Source organism: Pteropus alecto, unplaced genomic scaffold (genome assembly GCF_000325575.1).
Source record: "Pteropus alecto unplaced genomic scaffold, ASM32557v1 scaffold171, whole genome shotgun sequence".
Classification (NCBI taxonomy): Eukaryota; Metazoa; Chordata; class Mammalia; order Chiroptera; family Pteropodidae; genus Pteropus; species Pteropus alecto.
Window position 1 is genome coordinate 5,426,706 of NW_006431925.1, and position 24,676 is coordinate 5,451,381.

Consider the following 24,676-nt stretch of genomic DNA (forward strand, 5'->3'; position numbering starts at 1 on the left):
GCACTAATAGAAAAATGTGCCAACCTAGTGAAATATATCGATGAAAGGGAAATAGAATGATGTTAGATACAATTCACTAGCAACAAAAACCAGTAAGTCTAAAATCATTTGCCTTAGAAAATGAATTAATTAAAATGAGGCTAGTTGCCATACTCATCCCATTTCTACCTTGAACACTTCAGGAAAATTCCTAAGTTTTTCACTCTTTAATGTTGTTGATATAAAAAAAAGTAGGCTTTAAAGAATAACCTACAATGATTTGAACAAAATCTGGAATGAGGGTAATTCTAAAAGATAGGGCTTCGTCTTCTGTAGTCATAATTAAGGAGACTTAATAAAGGTCACATAAGATTATTGTCTTAGGAGAGCTTCTTAGAGTTGCGGCCCCTGTCAGATGGGCAAGAGCTTACCCTATCTCTTCAGGTGCAGATGAGTCAGAGTCAGAGGTTAGAAGCTTGCTGGAGCTGTTCAAGTTCGAAGATTTGAACAGAACCCAAGCAGGCTGTGAGAGAGAGTTTTGAATATTACTGGGGATTTCATAGGATTGTGACTCCTATTTATTATTTAGGCAGATACTATTTATTTGATTTTTTTTTTTTAACGCCTATAGCACCTGGTATTCCTAGGTGGTCTCCCATCCAAGTACTAACCAGGCCCGACCCTGCTTAGCTCCCGAAATCAGAGGAGATCGGGCACGTTCAGTATTTATTTGATTTTAAGATACATATATTTTAAATTTTAGTATCTCTGAAATTGGAATAGATTTTCTAATCAATAAAATCTTAGCATTATGTCAATTTAATTATTACTATTTTTTATCTTTGATGGTATATAAAATAATGGTGTTTCTTATAATCTCTGGTGTTTTCTATTTGATGAAATGCAGTAATTATTTTTGTTGTTTTTACTTTAGTGTTGATTGAATTGTGTTCTCTCCTTTACAACCACTGCAGAATGAATCTATGTCATTCATTTTGGTTAGATTCTTTTATTGTTGAAAGACTTTTGAACTGCTGATGGCTATTTTGGCAGTTTGTTCATTCTCCTTCGTCCCTCCATCATTAACTAAAGTTTCCCTCTTATTACCTACCCAGAGACTGTCAGATTATTCTTCCCAAAGTATAACTCTTATGATGATGTCATTTCAAAGACTATCAGTGTCTCCTTATTACTTTTTTTTTTTAAACATTTTATTTTTTTATTTTCCTCCTCCCCCTTTCCTTCTGGTAACCACTAGTCCATTGTCCATGTCCATGAATCTCTGTTTGTCCTGTTCATTTGTTGCTTTTAGGTTTATATCTCACATATGTGATATCATGTGATTTTCAACCTTTTCTGTCTGGCTTATTTCACTTAGTATGATTATTTCAAGGTCCATCCATGTTGTTGCAAATGGCAGTATTTCATCTCTTCTTATGGCTTCTTATCAAGAGTTTTAAGGTTGGTAGAAAGGAACTGAGGTGACAATGATATTACTTTTTAAAGCAACCTACCCTCCGACTTTGTTTGTGCTTTCAATGGTTACATTGAGAGAACTTGTAAATAAGAAAGGTATGAAACCTGCTTTTGGTTCCTGTGAACCTTTACTTATGTTTTTTTAAAGTTTATCAATGCTAAGTGATCATTCGTAGTTTGAAAATAATGCTATACTAATTTACATTCATAAATGTTTGTGTGTGTTTAATAGTTGTTTTACATAATGTTAATAAAAAATCTACCAAAAGAAATGACTCATGGTGAATTAAAACCAAGTCTGGTGTATTAGTTACGTGAATGCAGAAAAGATCAGATTAAATAGGTTGAATTAATGGTTATCCTTAGATAATTCTGTACTACTGAAAACAGCTACCTATTATTATTTACTATGTGCTAAGCCTCGTACTGTTTACCTGTATTAATTCACTTAAGCCACACGATTTTGTTTAATAGGTACTGTATTATTCTTATTTGGCAAGTGAGGAAACTTAGACATAAAGGGATTAAATAACTTGGGCAGGGTCCTACAAGCAGTCTCTCTGATTTCCTAAGCTGAACTTTTAACTAAACTGTACAACTGAAGTTTTAAAAGTTTTTTTTACTTAAAAGAATGAAAACACATTTCTTAATATCATCTCTGAAATACTAATTGATGTAAAAATATTAAGAGTTTTCCTTTGTCATTTGGCTGCAGATTTGTATTTTATACTTTGTGCATTATAAGGCATATCTAAAGGAATGTCTTCATAAATCTGTTTACTCTGATACTCATTATTTAAATGCCCCTTTTTCTTTCCACCTCAATTTCATTTTTGTTCATTTAGATAATGTTATTTTGATGCAGTTTTTATATGGGGGTGAGTTATAAAGTCTCTTTAGTAGTGTTTGGCAATTAGAAAGTTGATAAACCCTTCTATGTTATGGTGTTAGTAACTGCAGTAATGTAATTCATTTATAAACTGTAATGGCTATAAAATTCTTTTTTTAAATTAAAAAATTGAATTAAAATTGTTTTACAGGTATTCATTATTTAGACTTGATCACACTTCACTGAGATACAGTGGCATTTCCCAGTTACCTAGAACAAGCTGTAATTCAGTAAAGGGAAATGACTTTCTGTCTCAGTGATATAGTGAATGTCTGTTATATCCAGATTAAAATGCAGCAGTACTTTTCTTAGTGGTTAATCCCTGAGACATCTTCACTGTTCAGGAATTTATGGAAACGAATGACCATTAGTAGTTCAGTAGTCTAGTTATTATTCAATGACAATTTCAGCTAACCTCTCGGGTATTGAGTTTTTTTCCAAATCATATTTTTTCTCTTACAAACAAATTGATTTAGGGAGAACATATATTGCAAAAAGTTTACAGCAAATACAAAGTTAGATGATATAGTTTCCATGAGACTGCCCTCACTTCTGACCCCAGTTACAAATTTAGAAGTTCCCAAGACCACCCTTAGATTCAATAATTTGCTAGAAGAACTCATAGAACTCACTGAAAGCTACTACACTCATAGGTACGGTTTATTACAAGGAAAGGAAACAGATTAAAATCAGACAAGAGAAGAAGCGCAAGGGGCAGTGTCCAGGGAATTACCAGATACGGAGATTTGGCTGTCTTCTCCCTGTGGAGTCAGGGTACCTTACTTTCCTGGCATTGATGTGTGACACTATGCATGGAGACAATATATGAAAGAATGACATTTATTGTTATTTACTGTCAACCAGAGAAGCCCACCAGAACCTTCATATTCAGAGTTTTTATTTTGACTCTGTGACATGGTCATGATCAATTGTCTATGTGGCTAATCTCAGTCTCTAGTTTCTAGCCCTCTGAGCATGACCCAAAGCCTCCATACTGAATCACATTGATACTATCTGGCTAGCCCAAGACCCCAGGCAAACAAAGACCCTATGCAATTACTTTTCAGAAGCTGAAGTCAAAGACCAGTTTTTTGGGGGGTCTTTTTGAACAAGGTTAAATTCTTTACTATACAGATAAAATTTGAAAAATACTGTTTTCCAGAATAAATGTATGTCTAAAGGTAAATTTGGGTATTAACTAGTTAATTTGGATATTAACTAACATGTTGGAATTTACTGGGAATTTCTAGGTATTGTAACCAGAATGAGAATTCCTTGAAAGTACAAATGGTCTGTGCTATAGATTTTTCTAGCCAGAGAGACTGCTGGAACAGGTTCTTTTGGATACCTTGAGGCCTTCTAATTCTGTTACACCCTGTATTCCTGTCACTTCTGATAATTGTCCAAATATAAGCTTCTCTGGTCACTAATTTTTTTTTCTTCTTTGTACTATTTAGGATTTCCTTTCTCCTAAGCCTAAACTTTACTTCCTCTTCTTCCCAAATTTTTGTTTTGTGTTTCCATAGCTCCAATTCACATTAAATGAATTCTCCTTTATATCCTTAACTGAAAACCTCTCTGTCTCTTAGCCTTAACTAAAAACTGGGATTCTTTGCAGACACCGCTTTTCATGAAGTCTTCTTAAGTGAATGCATGTCATTCTTTCATTTATTGTCCACCTATGCGTTTTAGGGTAAGGTTTGACATATTCCTTGTTTCCTAAGGCAGCTTCTGCTCCAGTATTCCTCCATACTTACATTCTTTTTCTTTACCCCTTCTCCCTCTCTTCTTTGGTTATCTTCTTTCATTTGTTATACACATTGACACTTCCTTTTCACTCCAATTCTAGCAACTCTTTTGGATGACTTCAGAGTCCATGTAGACAATCCAGTTAATATTCTTGCTTTTCAGTTTCTTCTCCCCTTTCATGTGAGTGCCCTCAACCTCCATTCTACTTTAGCCATCCGTTCTCATGGTATTCCCTTGATCTTGTCCCCTGGAAGTACTCTTTTTACTCATATTACTATAGCTTTTTATCCTTCCAGCCTTCTTATAATGGCCATTACCCCTCAGATTCCTTGACTACCCCACTCTGTCTGCCTTTTCATACTTTCCTTTCATTTTTTTTTCCCAACGTAGATATACATGACTTATTATTTCACTGGCTTACTCATAATTTCAACTTTTTGGTAGTCTTGTCTTTCCACCATAACTTCAATCTAGAATACATTCACATTTCCTTTTTCTTACTCTCAGACAATATATCGGGTGTTGCTGGAGAAGTCCTTGTAAGTGGCACTATGAATTAATGATTTCTAATATTGACTGAATCCTCTGTTGCCCAGTAATCCCTAGGAAGTTTTCTCTTCCATTCTTTTCTCTCTCTCTTGCCTAGAAACCTGTAGCCCTCTAGGCCAACCTTTGTTGTTCTCTCTTATATTCTCAATGGGAAATTGTTTAAAATCTGCCTTGTTATTCTGAATGCATCTATTTTTCTACCTCCCCCTAGAGTTTTACTGGACGACCCCATTTTCTGCTTCACAAAGGAAATGAAGTTTATGTGGTGCAAACTTTCTCAATTCCCATCCAGCCCTCTTACAAACTTACTTGGATCTGAACTCATTCTTGCCCTCTTCCCTTCTGTGTCTTTGGCTTCTTTCTCTTTATTAACTCTTTCACATCAGCATTTAAAATGCATGTGACAGACAGTATTGGCTGGCTGTGTAAAAATCATTCCCAACCCCCATCTCCCTTACATCCTCAAAATAGAGTCTGGAAAATGAGATGATTTCTCAGCTTCTCTTGTAGCTAAGAGTGGGCATATGACCCAGTTCTAACCAATGAGATATAAGGGAAAGTCTAATCGGGGATGCTCTAGGTATTTTGCTTCCTAATGGAGGGACAAGGTTTGTCTTTTTTCTTTCTGATGGGAATATGTTTTAAGGGCATGATGCCTGGCAGTGGGTACCATTTTGTGGCAAAGCAGGAAAATAGAAAGAGCCATGGTCTGATGACATCACTGAGATTCTAAAAAAATTCTAGAACTGTCTACTTTTAGACTTTTTGTTAAAGAAACAATAAATGATCTAATATTTAAGCATTGTTATTTGGATTTTCTGTAACTTGCAGCTGAAAACATCTTAATATGGTGCATAAGTTTCTCCAAATAAGAAAACAAAAACAAGCAACTGTGTTTTGATTCTACTTGGTACCAGTCAAATTTTTCTTCTCTCTTGCAGCCAAGCTTCTTGAAAGAATTTTCTAAATCTGTCTCTCTCTTTCATCTACCATCTACTTCTGTCTGTAGTCACCTCTACCGTGCTTTAAGTTAGGGTCACCAGAGATATCTTCTTTTTTAATCCTTTGTATACTTTTCAATTCTTATTTTAATTGATCTCTCTGTGCTATTTAATCTATTAACCTTAATCTGGAAATATTCTTTTCCATCAGTTTTCATAACACTACATTCTCCTGTGGTGTCTACTTTTTATCTTCTCTTTCTCATTCTACTTTATAGATTCCTCTTCCTCTACTCAATTTTTAAATATTAGTCCTCTGCACAGATATAATTATCCTCATTTTCCAGGCTTAAAGACTAAGTAACCCTAGGTCATATGATTAGTAAATGGTGCAGCCAACATTAAATCAGAGTTTAAAGCCTTTACAATTCATCTCTTAGAATCTCTTCTGATCTTGTGCTTTCCCTGGGCCATGTCATTCAGTCCTGAAGCCTTGATACATATGTTCATCCCTGAGTTGTAGATACATTTATCATACCCATCCCTGAGTTGTAGACTACACCTATGCAACTGTCTGCTGGATAGCTCTGCTTGACTGTCCCATGGATACCTCAGAGTCATGAAGTCCAGATTGGAACTCATCATTGTCTCCTACATATCTAATATGAGGATCCTCCTTCTTTGCTTGTGACAGAGACTCAGTGATTGACACTACCGTTCACATAGCTATTTAGGCCAAGATCCTGGATGTCATCCTTGACTCATCCTTCTTCTCCCACTGCTCGTATTCATTGTGTCTTGTTCTCCCATCTCTGCCACTGTTCCTCACCTAGTGCAGTTAGTCCACCCTTATCTCTCCAGTAGGAAAACTGTAACAGACTCTACATCTGTAGCCCTGTGTAATTTGAGGTAGACTAATCTTTCTTAAATGCAGACCTCATCACATTACTTCTGATTTAGATCTTTAGTGACAACTTGTTTTTTGGACAAGAGTTCAAAATCTAACTTGGGAAATAAGGCCATTCTTGATCTGTTCCAGCTCCCTCCCCCACTCCCACTCTCTGCTCCAGCTGTCTTAAACAATTTGCTACTACTGGATCCAGTTTGCTCTCTCTTGCCACTAGGACTTCCCTCATGCTCTTTCTCATGCTGGAATACTCTCTTCTGTAACTCCATCTCGTTCTATAGGTCTTAGCTTAGATATCTCCTCTTTTGGGAAAGCCTTCTGTGATAACCCTTTCCCCTACACAAAGAGCTCTTGTGTGCTTGCAGTGCCTTAAAAGGGCCGCACAAGCTCCTGTCTCCGGGCTTTTGAGCATGCTGCTTCCTCTGCCTTCTGTCTCTTCCCTGACTCCGCCCTGTTGCTATTCATTCCAGAATGTGGTGGTACTACATTTTCTCTCATCACAGCTAAGAATTTCCTCTGTCCACTTTGGGAAATTTGAATCAATTCTGTTGCGTTCTTATGATTTAGAAATTTAGAATTTTGAACAATTGGCTTTTAATTTGTGTCTCCCTACCTCCCTCCACCTTAATTTAAGACTTCAAAAATGAAACGAAAACCTAAGCCTGTTCTTTAACTTTATGCTTCTCCGAGCAAGCTGACATTGCCTATTACCTTAAGATCGATTATGTGCCAGAAGTCAGCTGATACTGTTTGTAAAAAAAAAAAAAAAAAAAAGCATTTGCAGCTTTCAGCTCCAGCCACTGAACCTGACAAGTTCTGACATCTCTTCTCTTGGCTGCCTCTCACTTCTTATTCTGTTTCCATGGAAATGGACATCAGATCATAGAAACATAGTAAAATACTGGTGGTTAATTGCTCTTGCAGATTTCTGAATTCTCTTTGTTTTGGAGTGATTATTTTAGTGATTCTTACCCATTATGTAGTATGAGGTAGTTAGCCAAAACATCTAAGGCAGTTTCTGGGTTTGAATGCTAGCTGATATTCTCAAGTGTCACTAACTAGTACCTAAAATGTGCTCCCTTTTTCAAATCTCAGAGAAAATATCTTTTAATTTAAGAACTTTAACCTCCTCAGAGAAGAGCACTAGATTTTAAGTGAGGAGACCTGGCTCTAATCCTACACTTGACACTATCTCACTTTGAGTGAGGCTATCACGATTACTTAGCTCTGGGGCTTATTTACAAAGTGTCTCAGAAAAAATACTGCCTCTCTACCAGTATGTTTTAATAGAAAACACAGAAATAAGACATACAACTAATTTTAGTAAGGAAATCAAATCGTTTCTAAATATCTAAAATAGAAACATGCTTTTAATTCTAGCCCTTTATTTTCTCCTATAAAATGATCAGAAAAAGACTTGTCATATGGCTGAGAATGTTAGGTTAAGATTCTCTTTATAATGTACATGTGGTTTCTCAAGACAAATAACAACCTATCTTATGTCAAAGAGATTAAAATTATAGTTGAAAAATTCTATTTTCTATTTAATGAGGAACATCATTACATTGCTTATCTAATTTATATTTTATTCACACTCAGATGTAGGAGCATTTGCCATAGGCATATACTCCGTAGTAAATCTAAATTTAGAACTTGGAAAGCCAGGTTTTGTTAAATGCAAAAAGGAACTGGCATGTACATATAAAAAGATTAGTATTTGCACAGCTGCTTCTTCAGCATATAGTAACTGCTCTATATAAATGCACCTGAGTAATTGGAATTGAGTATGAGCAGAATAAATCTCTTTTTTGCATAGCTACACATAATATACATTTATATACATAAATGTATGTTTACATACATAAATCATATCTAAGACATAAATAAATAGGAAATAATCTTATTTTGTACTTTGTAATTGTGGTAAATTTTTTTTAATTAAGTTTATTGGGGTAACATTGTTTAATATAATTATATAATTTTCAAGTGTACATTATAATTTGACATCTATATATTCTATTGTGTGATTATCACCCAAAGTCCAGTTTCCTTCAGCTACCATAAATTTGGTCCCTTTACCCACTTCACCCTCCCTCTACCCCCTTATATTTTACCCTCTTTACCCCGTCTACCTCCCCACTCCTCCCCGACCCCCTACCCTCTGGTAACCACTAGTTCATTGTCCATGTCCCTGAGTCTCTGTTTATCCTGTTCATTTGTTGTTTTTAGGTTTATATCCCACATATAAGTGATATTCTACTTATGATTTTCTACTTTTTTCAGTCTGGCTTATTTCGCTTAGCATGGTTATCTCGAGGTCCATCCATGTTGTCACAAATGGCAGTATTTCATCTCTTCTTATGGCTGAGTAATATTCCATTGTATATATGTAAGTGGTACATTTTTCAAAAGGGAAAAAAGACTGCCTTTATTTAATTTGCTGTGAATTTAGTTTCCCATAACAAACCTGCAGTATTGGGTCTGGTCACATCAAATTCCTTCTGTTTGTGACACAGCTACAGGCTTTGGTAGATTTCCACAGGCCCCCGTGCTTTAAGGTACAGTGCTTTAGAGCAAAAATTTATTTTTAAATAAAAAAATATTCTATATTCTATAGTATTTTAGAATAATTATGTATTTTAGACAATTAGAAAAAATATTCAAGAAAGAGATTATAATGGCTCATCAAAGTAAGCCACTGTTGACTTTTTGGCATATTTTTTAATTTAAAAAATTCTACCAGTATATAAAACAAATCCAGAGTAATGCTGTGTGTGTTGCATTGTAGCATACTTATTTCATTTAACAGATCATGAACATTTTACCCTGATATTATATATTCTTTAAAAATGATTTTAATAAATATGTAATATGCTATCTTAAATGTTTTCATAATTTATTTAACTTTTAAGTTATTAATAGATATTTAGATTATTTTCTTACACATAACTTTGAGCAGAAGCGTGTAGACTTTCTTTATCCCTTTAGTCACTGTAGAAAGTGCCTACATTATTTGGTTTTCCAGGCTGGTATCTCAGTAGTATTTACTTTGGTTTATTCTTATCCACCACATCCTTTTAATTTTATATCAAAAATATTTCTTGAATTCGTTCTTCAGCTCTGTTTTCACTGTGATTGCAGTAGTCTGAGTCTTTATCATCTAACTTGGCATAGTGCCAAGTTATGGTTTCTTCTTTCAATGTATCAATCATCTTATGGTCAGCTTGCCTTGGTAAAGCTTGAATAGGGTCATATATTCCCTGGTTTTGAAGTCTTTGATGTTTTCCTATTGTCTGCTGCCTGAAGTTTAACTCCATAGCCTGATATTCAAGGGCATTCATATTTTGGCCCTGCCTAAGCCTTTTAACCTCATTTCTCTCTTTTCCACATTCCACATATCCCAGGCAGCCTTTCCTGAACACATTAAGGTGTTCTCACAGCCCTTCATGTAGTTTGTGCCCTTTCCATTGCCTAGAATATACTATCTTCTACTCCCTTTAATTCCTTACTGCCTTTTTTTCAAGACTTCAGCTCACATACTACATATTCTGTACAGCCCTGCTGTCCAATACAGTAATTACTAGCTACATGAAGCTATTAAAATTAATTAAAATTTAAAATTCAGTTCCTTAGTCAATTAGCCACATTTTAAGTGCTCAATAGCCACATGTGGCTGGTGGCTATTGTATTGGATAGTACATATTAAAGAACATTTTCACCATTACAGAAACTTCTGTTAGACAGCACTGCTATAAAAGCATTTCCTAAAATAATTGATTTTCTACTCAGAGCTTCCATAATCCTTAAGCTCAACTGTTTTAAACAGCTCTTCCTTTATTGGTAGGTGAGAGACCAAGCCCTGTTCTTTTAATCTCTAACACCTAGAATAGTGTGTGGCATGTAGTTGAATTTCAAGATGTGTTGACTGAATGAACAAATGACTAAGAAAATGACATGAGTTTTGAGAAGTCATGAATGATAACAATGTCAGGGGTCTTTCAAGTCTAGAGAAGTGCTGGTTCCCCTTTGTAAAGTATATGGTTATCAGTTTTACTTTGTTAGTTACTCAAAAAGCATAAGATAAATGGCTCGTTTTTTTTCTGATTCTTTTTACCATCTGAACTTTGAGGAATTGTCAGTGTTTCTCCTATATAATTTAAATAAGGCCAACATTTACTGAATCTGTGCCACATATTGTGGACATTAAACAAAAAGTCTAAAGCATTTCCAATAGATTCCACACTATTGCCTGAGTTTATATTCCATGAGCTGAGAGAGCAGACTTTTAGAGTGGCTTAATTTATGGGTGGAATTCTTATTTCCTTAATTTTATTTCGTTTTCATAATATTTTTATGAGTTAGAGTAATTTTTTTTTTCTGTTTTGCAGATAAGAAAATAGTATAGAGAAGCTAAGTAGCTTGCATGTAAGGTCATATATAGCTGGGAAAGGACTCTTGTTTCACCTCAGCTGCCTCTCACGTAATCTCATTTGAATGGTTAATACATGCATTGCCTCTGAGGTAGTTTGGTGATTCATGTCTTTTGTAATTGTTCAAGGCCAGAGTATGTCTTGGTTTTGGTTTTAAGAAAAACCAACATCTTGAAAAAATATTAAAGAAAGAAATTATAAAGCTCCATGGTTAACATTTTGTGATCCACCTCTGTGACCTGGTACTGTGCCTGGGCAAATGAGATCTAACCAAATCAGGTTAAAGGAAAAATTATAAATTCTGTAAGGAGTAGAATTTCAGAAGCCTTTTGGAGGCACTTCATTACTTTATGAATTGTAATTATCATCTTATGCCACTGGCTTTCTATCTCTATGTCTCTAGCTCTCTAGTTTTCAAAAACTTCCCAAAGGCCAACATCAATATTTAAAAAATCATACATGACAGTGAGGAAAGATAAGACAATTGAGAATAATGAGGGAAAGGTTATCTGAGATGGTGTTATTTAAAACATACTTTAATAGAAGTAAAGAGAGTGAGCCATCCAGGTCTTTGGGAGTAAGAACATTCAAAGTGGAGGGAGCAAGTACAAAAATTGAGCAAAGAAGCCAGGAACTAGATCATCTAGGATCTTACAGGCTATGGTAGGATTTTGGATTTTTTCCCAAATAGAATAAAAGCTATTGGGGTTTTTGAGCGATGGAGTGACAAGCTATGATTTTTGTTTTAAAAGGACCAACATGGTATGTGTAGAGAATAGAAAGATATGGAGTGGGAAGAAAGGGGCAAGAAGAATGGAAGAAGAGAGACCAATTCAGAGCCTGTTATAGTACTCTAATATTATTTTTTCCATTTTTATGTTAGAACACAGAGACCCAGAGAGATTTAGAAGCTGTTTGGTACTACAAATCCAGTCTGTTTTATTAATTCCTGCCATTATATTATACTACCTGACTCTTATAAATGAGTTTTAAGAATTTCTAGCATTGTATATTATTTCAATATAGCTAATATGTACTTAAATTTTAAATAAATGTCTTTCTCAGTTAAATTGTTTTCTTAATAAATAGCAACTCAAGAAAGAAGATATTACATAGAATTTGCTAATGAAGCAGAATTCAGTGTATCTGTATGGGGAGTTATGTATGTAGAATAAGAATATATATATATATATATATTCCTATTGAAAGGCATTTGATATTAGAATGCTTTTTTTGTTAGAACAGTGTTCTTTATGTAAGCATAAACTACCTGATTTTTAGCTTCATTATAAAACTGGTTTATAGAAATAATGAAAGGTCAATAATTGAGTTAACATGTGAAAACCAACACCATTTTTAGGTAACATGATATAGTGAAAAGTACATGAGCTTAAGAAAAGATATGATCTTCGAATGAATTCCTTTGTTCTTTCTGAGCCTGATTTCTTCATGTCCAAATTATTGAAAATATTATGTACTTCATTGGATTGTTATGGTAATTAAATGTGATAATGAATTCAAACTGTCAATGATATTGCTTTGTATATGGATGTTAGTAAATGTTATATGCTTTCTTATTAAAATCAATATTGTGTGTTTGAAAAGGATAGTTCAAGAAAATTTACCAATTACTAATTAATAGCCTAAATTCTTAAAAAATCTTAGTATTTTTACTCATTTCCTTCCAATATTAAGGATCATGTCTTTGGAATAGCTGTCAGAGGCACTGGTGGAATTATTTTAGCTTCTAGGATACAAAATTTGGAGATGCATGATAGCTGTCTTTAAATGTATAAAGGTCTGTCATTTGGAAAAGGAATTTGTTCTTTATGACTCGACAAAGCAGAACTATGATCAGAGGGTGAAAACTACAGGGAAGGTTATTTTGGTTCATTGAAATAAAGACATTTCCAAAAATAGAGTGAATGCTCTATTATTGGGAACTGTGTGCATAGCTACATCAGTTTTCCAGAATATGTCAAGCATTGAAGGTTTTTTATTTAGTTTGAAGAGTCCTTCAACCTGAGAATCAGTAGAACATAACCTACATGAAAACAAATCTTATCTTTCTTGGGCACCACAGTATCCCCAATGCCTAGTACAATTCCTGATATATTTGTTGAATGGATGAATGAGTCAGTTGTGCTTGAAGGTAATCTGTATACTTCACTCTCCACTTGTCTGAAATTCAGTTCTAATTTTTGGTTTATGGTTTGAGTGTTCATTTGAGACCAGATAAGGGAAACTATGGGGAATTGCTTCTTGGTAAGAAAACAGAGGAGTTAGTAGAAGGTTTCTCAACAGTGGCACTATCGATATTTTGGGCCAGGTTATTCTTGGGAGTGGGGGGCTGTCCCGTACGTTGTAAGATTTTTAGCAGCTCTGTGGCTATGAATACTCATCAGATGCCAGTAGCATTCTTCCCCTTACTCATGACAATGAAATATGTCTCCAGATATTGCCCAATATCCTTTGGGGAGCAAATTGTCCCTTGTCGAGGACCACTGAATTAGTAAGTAACCCACTAGAACACACCCATGCTAATAGACAAATCCAGTATTTTCATTAGATGAAATTAGAGATAATCATGCCATTTAAGAAAACTCATTATAAATTATTGGTTTTAAGATGAACTGTGCACCAGTATCATGAGCTATGTATTGAGGCCTGCATATGGCTTTATAATGAAGAAGTCATCTGTGTAATGCTCCTGGATTTCTACTTCACTTTGAAACATGAAGTTGATTTTTCAGTGTTAGCTTCTCAGTAACGAAGGCTTACCATATTTCTTTGATGGTGGTAGAATTGTTTATGCTGGGTTTTTAGCCCCACATTTCTTTGGCAACCAATATATGTTGTAGTATAGGTGTAGAGAGTTCAAAAGCAGGGGACGATGGAAATGGTGGCTTGTAATGTCAACGACAAAGACAACATGAGGTATAATAGCAGAAAAGCAGCAGCAGCAGAAAGCTGAGCAGCTGATCAAAGATTCTAGAAGCTGGAATACTAAGACTTTTTAAAAAGTCATATATATATATATATTAAAATTTATATTTTGGCCTTAATCTAGGAGTGTATGATTATTTTATGACAGTCATGATTTCGTAAGTAATTATGGTATATACCAGTCACTTTGGAAGTCTGGCTTTAGGCCGTACTGAGTTTGTCCTTCTTAACTTGTCTTCGTAGGATTTATGTTGATATTTCCTCTTGTTTGAATTTTTTAAATGGCAAGTTCTAATAAATCCTTACTTGCATTATATTTTAACTCAGTATATTTTCCTGTCACATCACCCTTTCTTTATAACATATTTTACTGAACTATTCATGATCATGATTTAATTATAAGCTAAGCATTGTTGCATTTTAATATTCCACGCTTGCGTACATGTTGTGATGTAGTCATTTTAAAATATAGTAGTCTCACCAGGCATTATTATAAAGAAGCATCTGTCAGTATTTCCATTATAAACCCTAATTTATTTTTAAGGAGTTTCTGACTTGTCTATTTCTAAATTTCTTTGGGCTGAAACCTATTATAGCAGTTGTCAGCTGAAATCCAAGTTTTGTTATAAGAGGGAAAAATGGAAGCTAGTATTTTTGACTACTTTGTATCACAGCATTTAAAACACTTGTATTTTTAGTGGATTCAGGTGCTTTTTACTTGATATTTATTTTCCTTAAACCCAAGTGAGGAAATGGAAACTGATAGCTACTTAAATGGGCTTATTTCTTTTCCTGTGTTGTGCTGTAAAATTTTTGATAGATTTATTTGAAAAGTATTTACCGAGTAGATGCATAAAGTATTATATTAGAACCATCTTAGAACATGAAAGTGTCTTTATAAAGCCTGTAGGAAATCTGATCTAGGTTTACTGTGAACAGAGAAACTTGCAAAAGCATCAGTTATAATGAGATTCTGGAGACAGCTCTGTGGTTGAGAAAGTAAAAACTGTCTAATGATCGTTAAGTGAGGGGTTCTTATTCTCCTTATTCCTCTTTGAGTGGTATTACTTTGCAGTAACTAACATGGTTGGTTTCTACCCCTCCCTCTTTTTTTGTGAGATGTCATTGTTGCTATCACTAGATATATCTATTATATCATTCTTTCAAATTGTTTTTAAAACCACTGGAAAGCCAAACATTATTTATTTATTATCTGATTTCATATTTGAGATTTTGGTAGCCTTTTATTAAACTGATTATATAAAAGGTGACCTTTAATTAATGTAGAACTTTATACAAAATTAAAAGCATTAAGGAATTGAAGAATCAGAAATTGAATGAGTTCATTTACTTATATATTATCAACAAATACGTATATCTTACCTCCTATATACCAGGCACTATATGCAGAAAATGAAATAATGAACAAAACAGGCACAATCCCTACCCTCTTGTATGATCTAGTAAGGGAGTTAGATAATTTGCAAGTTAAACAAACACAAAATAAATAGCACTTTATTTATTTTGGTCAAGCTTAATAATATTCCAAAGACTTACCCTTTTATAAATGATCTATAACACAGAAACCTACATTTAAATGTATGAGTGCTTTATATTTAGTGGAACTCAAAGATTAAAACATCATATTACTTTAACTACATCTAAACTCTTATTATTTCCACATTAATGGAATCTTTTTGCATGTGCATGTATGCATATACATTTTTTTTCTTTTAAATTAGCAATTGCTGTTTTCTAGGAACTTGATTTTTATGAATTTTTTTTTGTATTTGGCCATCTTAGTGTTATTTATTCCAATAGCTTCTCAGTAGAATTTCTGGCTAGGTTGTCCTTTTGTAGTGTTTATAACCTCTTTACTTTACTTTTCTTGTTGCATTGTCTAGCATCACCAGAATTTTAAATAGTCTCATATATGATATTGATGGCAATGTTTCTTCTCTTTCACTATTAAATATGATATTTGCTATAGATTTCTGTGGATCCTTTTAGTAAGTTAAGGACATTTCCTTTTATTCCAGGTTTACAGATTTAATGACTTAGAACAAACAAGATTCTGTTTATATAATGGCAGTCAAGGTAATTTGGACAAATACTCTTGCTAAGGACAACTAAAGAAGTTGGATAAAGTATGCAAAACAAATTATTAGAAGCATCTATGAAAAGATGAGAATTAATAGAAATGAGCCCATTCTCTTAAACTACTTTTGTCCTAAGGATGTTTATTGATTGTAGCCTATAAGGGTGTTTACTGATCGTAGCCTAGCAGCTTTGAAGCTGAGTTCTGATTTCAGATGCCTCACGAGACTGAGGGGTATAAGTTAAAACCTGGAGTCTTCCAAGAGGAGTTTGCCCTTACCCTGAGCTGGAACCACAAAATAGTGAGCTCTTAGAATAAAAGTGAACCAACGCTAGCTTCGCCCTCCTAAGAACTTGCAGCACTACTTCCATCATCTGCTAGATCAGGGAATTTTACGTCTAGACCTTGGATTAAGACAGTTTTGGATTGGTAGCTCTAAGAGAAGCAAATGAAAGTTCTTTATGGAGGAGGATGCTATCATCCAATGCATAGTTTATTTTTTCAAATAAATTTTTTCAAGTACATTGTCCAACATGCAGGCAAAGGTAGTCAGGCATAAAAGAACAAGAGACACCATGAGTAAGAGCTAGCTGATGCAACAGACAATAGATATCAACTCAGTGAAGGTAAGATACTGGAATTATTAGACATAGACTATAAGTAACTAAGCTTGCTATGTTGAAAGAAATAATGCTAAGAATGAAAATTTACCAAGGAACTGGTAACTAGAAAAAATTACCTAGCAGATTTAAAAAAGAACCAAATAGTTCTAAAACCTGAAATGTACTATTTAAAATTTAGTCATTAGGTTTAACATCAGATTAGATACAACTGAAAAAAAAAAAAATTTGTGAACCAGAAGATAGGTTAGATGAAACAGTCCACAATGTAACATGGAAAGTTAAAAAGTAGAAAATCCAAAGAAGAGGATAAGAAATGTAGACATTCAATGCAAAAAACTAGAAATCGAGAGAGCCAGTTTGAATTCCAAATTCCATCCTTAGCTTGTATAATAATTTTGACTTAGACATATTACTCTTTTTGTGGTGGTTTGTTTGTTTGTTTGTTTGTTTGTTTGTTTGTTTTGCCTCTGGGTTTTATCATCACTTTTAAAATGGATATTGTTAGGTTCACATTAATTTTCACTTATTTAGCTTTGTCCATAGACTACTCAACTTTTTTTTATTATAATTTCTCCCTTCTTCCATTTAATTATTTAATGAAAATATTTACTAAGTAATATTTAGACCCTAAGGTAGATGAACAAAGAACACTTTGTTCATGAGAAGCTCAAATGTTGTCAAATGGGAGCTTATAACTGGGCAGCTGAGAGACTGAATTCCTGGAAATGCCACGTGCTCCAAAAGTTTATAGTCACGTAGTCAGCACTGTGATAACTATCCACTGTTGCAGATAACATTCAGGAATAACACTGTCTTTTTTTCTAGCCTTCCTCAGAAAAGAGCAACCCCAGAATTTATTCTGAATTTTATCCACAATCCAGTCAAATTTATAATATGAGCTAAGAATGGAATTTGGAATTCATGCTGACTCCCCATTTCTAGTCCTTTGTGTTGAAAGGAAGCTGGACTCAGGTTCTAGTTCTGTTACTACTTATGCTGACTTCACTCTACTTTTCCCTTTTCAGTAGAATTTACTTTTCTCAATTTCAAAAGTAGGTAATTAGATTAGACTCTGGGCAACTCATTTAACTATTTGATATTTCAGATCCTTTTCAAAAATAGAGATGGTACCTTCTTTATATGTTCTCAAAGCTTTATAGTCATGTGCCGCATAACAATGTTTCAGTCAATGACAGACTGCATATATGGTGGTGGTCCCATAAGATTATAATGGAGCTGAATTTCCTTTAAGAAATGGAAAGATATATGGTTCAAAGGGAATTTTTTTGTTTTTCTGATGGGAGCAGTATCTGTGGGGGTTGGCAATAGATTTCCTCTCACTCAAAACATCTCAGTTTTGAGTGCACAGATTATATCCCAATCAGTCAGCCACTGACATGTTTCAGCTCAGAGGAGCCAGTCAGTCCCCCAGTGCTGCATATTCAGAGGGTGCTGCAGCCCTTCCAGATCTAGGTTGGTGGTCTTCAGAGTACATTGCTGTAAATTCCTTGATGAGAACCTAAGATCCTGTACAAGGACCCAGGTCAACAGGAGCTACCTTAGCAAGTATTAAGTGACACTGCCACTTTAGTAAAATCTTTTTATGTAGTGTGGAGCTAGCCTGTCCCTGTACTTTGGATACGTTTTCAGGTTGTAATGATGTAAAGCATAGAGAAGTTTTATTTCTCCCATCAATTCAATGCCAGAGTGAGTCCTTTCTGCCAGATAGGGTCAGTGGAACCAAGAACGTATTTCCAAAATAAAAATATTGAGTCTTCAAGTTCTATGCTATCTCCATATTAAACATTCTTAAATTTTTAAAAAGTTAATACCACAGAGTTCCTTAATCTGACCACTGCTCTAACATGCAATAGCCAAAACCACATTACCATGACAATCTGCTGTGTTCCTGGTACTAATCAACCTAAAATACCGAGAATAGTTTTTCTCAGGATCAGATGATCTTTGAAATTCTGGGTCTGCATATCTCTTTACTTTATTTAAAGTAATAGGGTGACGTTCTAACCAACTCCTTAGAAACTGTATTATACTAATTCTTACAGGTGAGTGTAGAACTAAGCAGAGTATTTTTGAGAAGAAGTCAAAGAAATAGCAATCAGAAAGTTTAAGGGAATGAAAAATACATGCCTCACTATTGTTAGGGTAGGCCATAACTCTGTGTTTCTCACCTTACCCAGGTTAAGGATGATATATTAGAAGGTTAATAAAGAAAAAAAAAACCCTGTCATTTATTTTAGGGAAGGCTTAGCATCTAGATAAGGAGAATGAGAAAGAAGAAACATCGGAAAACTTTTACCAAGATGTAGGCAGTGGGTATGAAGTGGATATGAGAAAAATATGTAATCTTTAAGATGGAGAAGTAAAGGAATTTCAGGCTATGTGAGTCAGGCAGCCTTATGTCATATACTGAATATAAAGGACCTGTTTTGTATTACAAATGATGTTAATAAATATATTGTCTGAAATTTGTACATTCTGTGTTTAAACAAGCAGTTTGTAAACCTTCTGACTACATTTTTGAATAATTGATATTCAGAATATAATTTATCATCTATGAAGATGTTTGATGTAATTGATTTGCATTAAAACATTCATGATTAGTCTGAGTAAGAAAAACACAAATACAAAGCACTTATTTTTTAAAAAGAAATGTCAAGAAAAGCATTTAAAAGTAAAATAAAATGTAATTATATATCAGAATTCAAAAATATTTTAAAATGTACATGGGATAATAGAATTATTTCAAATATTTTAATGTGTATATTATGTTGAAGATCTTATGGAATCTTTTTAATTCTTCAGACATAATAGCTTTTAAGCTTTTGTAAATGAACTCAGACTCCTTCCTTTCAACAGTTTTCTATAGTCTAGGATATTTCTTTCTTTAATTATTGAGATATTTGATCTGCATTTGTAAAGTTTGGAATTACATTTATTTTTATCCTATTTTCTCACTTTGTAGTTTGTTTTCTAGTTAGCAGAACTGTTTCTTTTTATTGCTTCTGAGTACTTAGTAGAGTCTAATTAACAGAGCCAGTATTGATGTTGGGAAATGAAACCCAGAGCTATCGTTTGAATATTTTTAAAAAGGACATTCTAACCAAGAACCTACTTACTACTAAATAAGCTATATTTACACATAAATATAGTTTTAAGACTTAATGGAGATCAATAACATTTTTTCAATTTATTCATAGATATAATACATATATGAATGTTTCATTATGAAGGAGTGGTTTGTCATTTTTTTCTCATTAGTTAATCAGATATTCTGTAAATGTATATTATCAAAGTGGGGTAACAATCTAAAATTTTTATATATGCAGAAATGATTTGTGACAAATCCAATATTCCTTTTTGTATGAAACTTTAGGTAACATCTTTAGAAATCTCGTCATTTAGAAAGTAATATAAATTATTTTTGTTGCTATTGGTAATATGTTGAGATTAGGCTCTTTTCTCTCCCTCTCTCTTAAATCTTCCATATTCTCCCTCTTTGTAGGGAGAAGCAAGGGAAGCCTAACAGGACAATTTGAATTATTAGTACTCTCTTAGAAATGGGAGAATGGAAAATTAGCTTCTAAAAGATGAACTGGAGTTCTTCTCTTCCCCCAAGATTAATTGATTAATCCTAATTAACTGGTTAATGTTTTTGAGCTTCGTTTCTCTTTTTCTGTATCCTGGCTGATCGTGTATCCCTCGTATTTGTGATGATCTATCAGCTGATATGAAAGATTGGTAATCGATCTGGATTAAAGTAATATTTGTTATTCTTTAATTTTTTTTCACCCAGCTTATCCTTTGTCAGTATATATGGGGGAAAGGTGAGAAAATAAATTATCTACGGAAAAAAGACATTTATTTTATCCAGTGTTTTTATTTCAGCAAAAAGTATTATTTATAGAAAAAGACCATAAAACTATTTTATTTTAACTTCCTGAAAATTTTAATTATTTTTCGCTCAGGATAAAGAAAAACAGTAATAAAGATTTGGTAAATATTGTTTTAATTTCATCCACATCATTTTGTTTCCTAAATCTGCTTTTAGATGATTTTGTTTCCTAAATCTGCTTCTCTGTCAGTGATTCCCATAAACCAAATTGCTCAGGCCAAAAGTCTAGGACACATTCTTGACTTCTTTGTTTACCTTATTCTCTATATACAATCTATCAACAAGTCCTCTAGACTTTACAAAGTATATTTTAAATCTGTTTACTTCTCTTTATCTCTCTACCATCCGGGTACAACCCATCATCATTTACTTAGAATACTATAAGAGCCTACTAAGAAGTCTCTCTGATTTCACTCTTGCTTTCTTATATATTACTCTATTCTTCAAACAATGCTCTGAGTGATCTTTAAAAACTTCACTGCTCAAAATATCCATGCCAGGCAACCAACTTATTGTTTGGAAAACTTGAAAATAAAGTGAATCAAGTATTCTGTTTTTGTTTTTGTTTTTTCCTATGCTGTTAACCACATAGTTGATGAAGGAAATTTTTTCTTTACAGAAGTATTTCAGCTGATAAATAAAGGAATAACAGAGTTATAATATCAGCATTTCACAACTCCTAATGAAGTATTATAATCGATCTAAAGCTATGTGATATCTGTCTATGTATCTATATCTATATCTATACCTATGTTTCCCTCCTTCCCTCCCTCACTCTCTATCCATCCATCCATCCATCCATCCATCCATCCATCCATCTATCTATCTATCTATCTATCTATCTATCTATCTATCTATCTATCTATGAGAACACTTTATATCACCTCCTGATTGGAGTACATCAACTGGAGTAGTCTTGCTAGAAATTTGAACCTGAATTTGATTAAACCCCTATATCTAACTACCAATTTATAGGAAATATAGGAGACAGAGGAACACGTTAAAGTAACATTGTAAAGATGCAGTCAGGAAATACTGAATATGGAAAATCCTATAGGACAAATAACCTAGTTTTTCAGCAAATAAATTGCAAGGGAAAAAGTGAAGGAATGATAATCTATAGATTAAAAAGATGAAGAAACTTATTAATTGCAATATTTAGACCTTATTTGGATACTGATTTGAATCAATAAGCTTTTAAAGAAATGATACATAGAAACTTGAACACTGGCAATATAGTTGATGATTTCAATAAATTATTATTGAAAATTTTGCTGTAATGATGATAATATTGATAGTGGTTATATTTACAAGAAGAGTCTGTATCTTTTAGAGATTATAATCCAAACTCTATATTTTAGCAAGCTCTACCTAACCTGACCTCTACTTACCTCATCTCTACCATGCTTACCCTTGCTCAAAGTACACTTACTTCTTCCTTTTCCTCAAATACCCTAAGTTCATTCCCATCTCGGGCCCTTCAGCTTGCTGTTCTATCTGGATCTTTAGTGTCTGTCCCTTCTTGATATTCAGGTCTCACTTTAAATGTCACCCCAGAGGAGCTGGCTGTGACAATCATCTCATCTTGTTTTATTTTTATCAGAACCCTATGATTTGACATTTTTTTATATTTACTTGTTTATTGATAGTTTCCATCCATTAGAGTAAAAGTTACATGGGATTGGTAGTAAGATCTTGACTATTATTCACTTCTAAATTCCCAGAACTTTAAACAAATACCTAGCAAATATGGTTGCTACACAGTAAATATTTGTTAAGTGAATCAATTAAATATTTGTGAAGCTATTGAATTCTAAGAACATTATTTATCTTTTACATTTGAAGTATTAACAATATACACTATTCTCGCTTAGCAAAATTAGCTGGCATTTTCATTGTTAATGTTTTCAGAAGCTCATGTGTGGAAGAATTCTCTCTGTAGCAAAGCTTCAGAAAGATTTTTTTAAAATTCACAAAATGTCAAGTTTTCTCTTAGCATTTATTTAAAAATATTTGTATTTTGGGTAATTAATGTCACATCTTTCTAAAAGCTGTTTTTCATATCTAGATGGAGGTTAAGTTTAGTGATATGTATTTATGTGTGACATGAAAATTTGGCTAACATTTCTTGGCTCATGTGAATAATAATGAACACTTATAATTATATCTTCCATCAAGAAGGAACTGAGAAATACTTTACAGATAAATACATAGAGGAAATGGGACTATAAAGTTATGAGATTTTTACTTTTGAAAAAAATGGAAAATAATATATTTTGTTATAAACAAGCAAACAAAATATATGTATATATCTCCAAGTAAGTGTTGTCATTCAAAATAATGCTTAGGGAAGTTGTTCATAATGGTTGTTGAATAAAACTATGTGTTTTACTGGTGAAATAATTTTCATCCTAATATTTATTAGAGATACATATATGATGCAAAGACTAGTAGACTCCCTCTTCCTTGTGCCCTCAGGAAGCACGATGTGGGCCACAGAGTTAGGCTCATTTTGCCATGGTTTAGGTGGTTCCTCTCACCACCCATATGTATGTGGCATATGAGAGTCTTAAATCATGGCCTTTTTGAAACATGCCACTGTCTGCTTCTCTTCGTCACCATCTCTAAGTAAGTGCTATAGATCTAGAAACTTCTTCAGATTTGGCTCTTTGCCAAGACACATTTTATTCTAAGTGGAGTTGCTTATTTCTTCTTTTGTTCATTCCTTCACTTATTTCTGTATTCAGTACAGATTTTTTTGTGGCATGTCACATGGATAACACTAGCTTTGCGATTGTAGGGAATAATATAGAGATGAAAATAGCATAATATACTTACTTATTCCATAGATATTATCTTTGATTATTTCACTTTTAGGACTTCTCTTTTGCAATTGCTTTTAGAATGAGTTTTGAAGTTATATGAATGCCCACGCATTTATAGTTCTATTTTAGTTTAGGAGGAGTCAGAGAAAACAAGCCTTTTTTTTATCTTCCAAGGAAGGAGGAGTACGAGAACACAATGTTAGTAGGCCCCCAGCTAACTCAGTGCTGGGGCCAGAGCCTAGTTTTTTACTAAAGGGAAGTGCTGATTTTCCTTGTCATGTTCCTGGCCTTGCTCCCATGCTTGTCCTTCAGTGTTTAGAAGTCTTTCAGTTCCCAGAATGTTCCTTTCTTATAGTTCTCTAATGTTTTCACTTGGGAGAAGGCTGCTTCCTTTGTTGTGGTGTCAGAGTCCCAGGGGAGTTGTCATCTGCAGAATGGTGAGGGGAGATCTCCTTAGTACCTTGCCGTTTGGCGTCCCTCTATTGTGCTTAGATCAGGGAGTTTCAGTGTGTCTCAAGGGATTGTCTGAGCCCCGGATGGATATTGAGGTTTCTGTGAACTGTCCTGTTTCCCCCTTTGGAAAACACCTGTATGGAGGGAGTTCAGTCTGACTCAGACGTGGCATCTGGTTCTCAAGGAATCACTGGGTTACCAGAGGCAAATCCAATTCAAATGAAGGCGACTCTGGGGGCAGAACTGGCTCTGGGAGAAGATTTGATTTGAGAGTTTCAGTCTGAAATACTTCACTCAGCTGTTTCACCAATGGGTTTTGTGGGGGTGTCTCTGCTGCTGGTCTTCATAGGTATCTGTGCAATTCCAGGGGTAGGAAGCAGAGATAGGAATCCTGAGCCTGATTAGTACCCTCATGCTGCTCTCCTGCTGGTAGGTTGAATGTGGAGTTTATATCTAGACAGAGGAGTCAGGATGCTGGCACTAAGTGAACAGGATCTGCCACTCAAACCTGGTGTTTGTGCAGTGGAGGCTGCACTGGAGGGACTGTGATGATCTTGGCTGAACCCATCTTAACCAGGAGGAATAGGCAGGGGCACCTGGCCTGGGTGAGGAAAGGGTGCTGAGTCTCAATTCTATCCTTGGGTGCACAGCAACTCCTCCAGTTTGTTCATTGATGATACTTCATTTAACTATTCTCCCATTAAAGGAGGTTGAAGTTTGAACAACTTTATTTAAAAAATTATTGTGCCGAGCATTTTTGTATATGAGATAGCACTGTTTTTGGATGTATAATATGTATATATTAATTAATAAAGCATGGATTATGAATGTGCATAGATGTGTGTAGGTGCTAAGTGAACCAAATTCTTGTCTTTGTGAATTTGATGTTTTTCTAGGT

General features: G+C 34.1%; 1 protein-coding gene and 1 pseudogene across 6 annotated transcripts in view; one reads left to right on the forward strand and one right to left on the reverse strand.

The window, feature by feature from the left end:
- NUBPL (nucleotide binding protein like) overlaps window positions 1–24,676 on the forward strand; it is a 180,050-nt gene that overhangs the window by 70,723 nt on the left and 84,651 nt on the right. The gene's annotated exons all lie outside the window — the stretch shown is intronic.
- LOC107195309 lies at window positions 23,564–24,346 on the reverse strand (annotated as a pseudogene).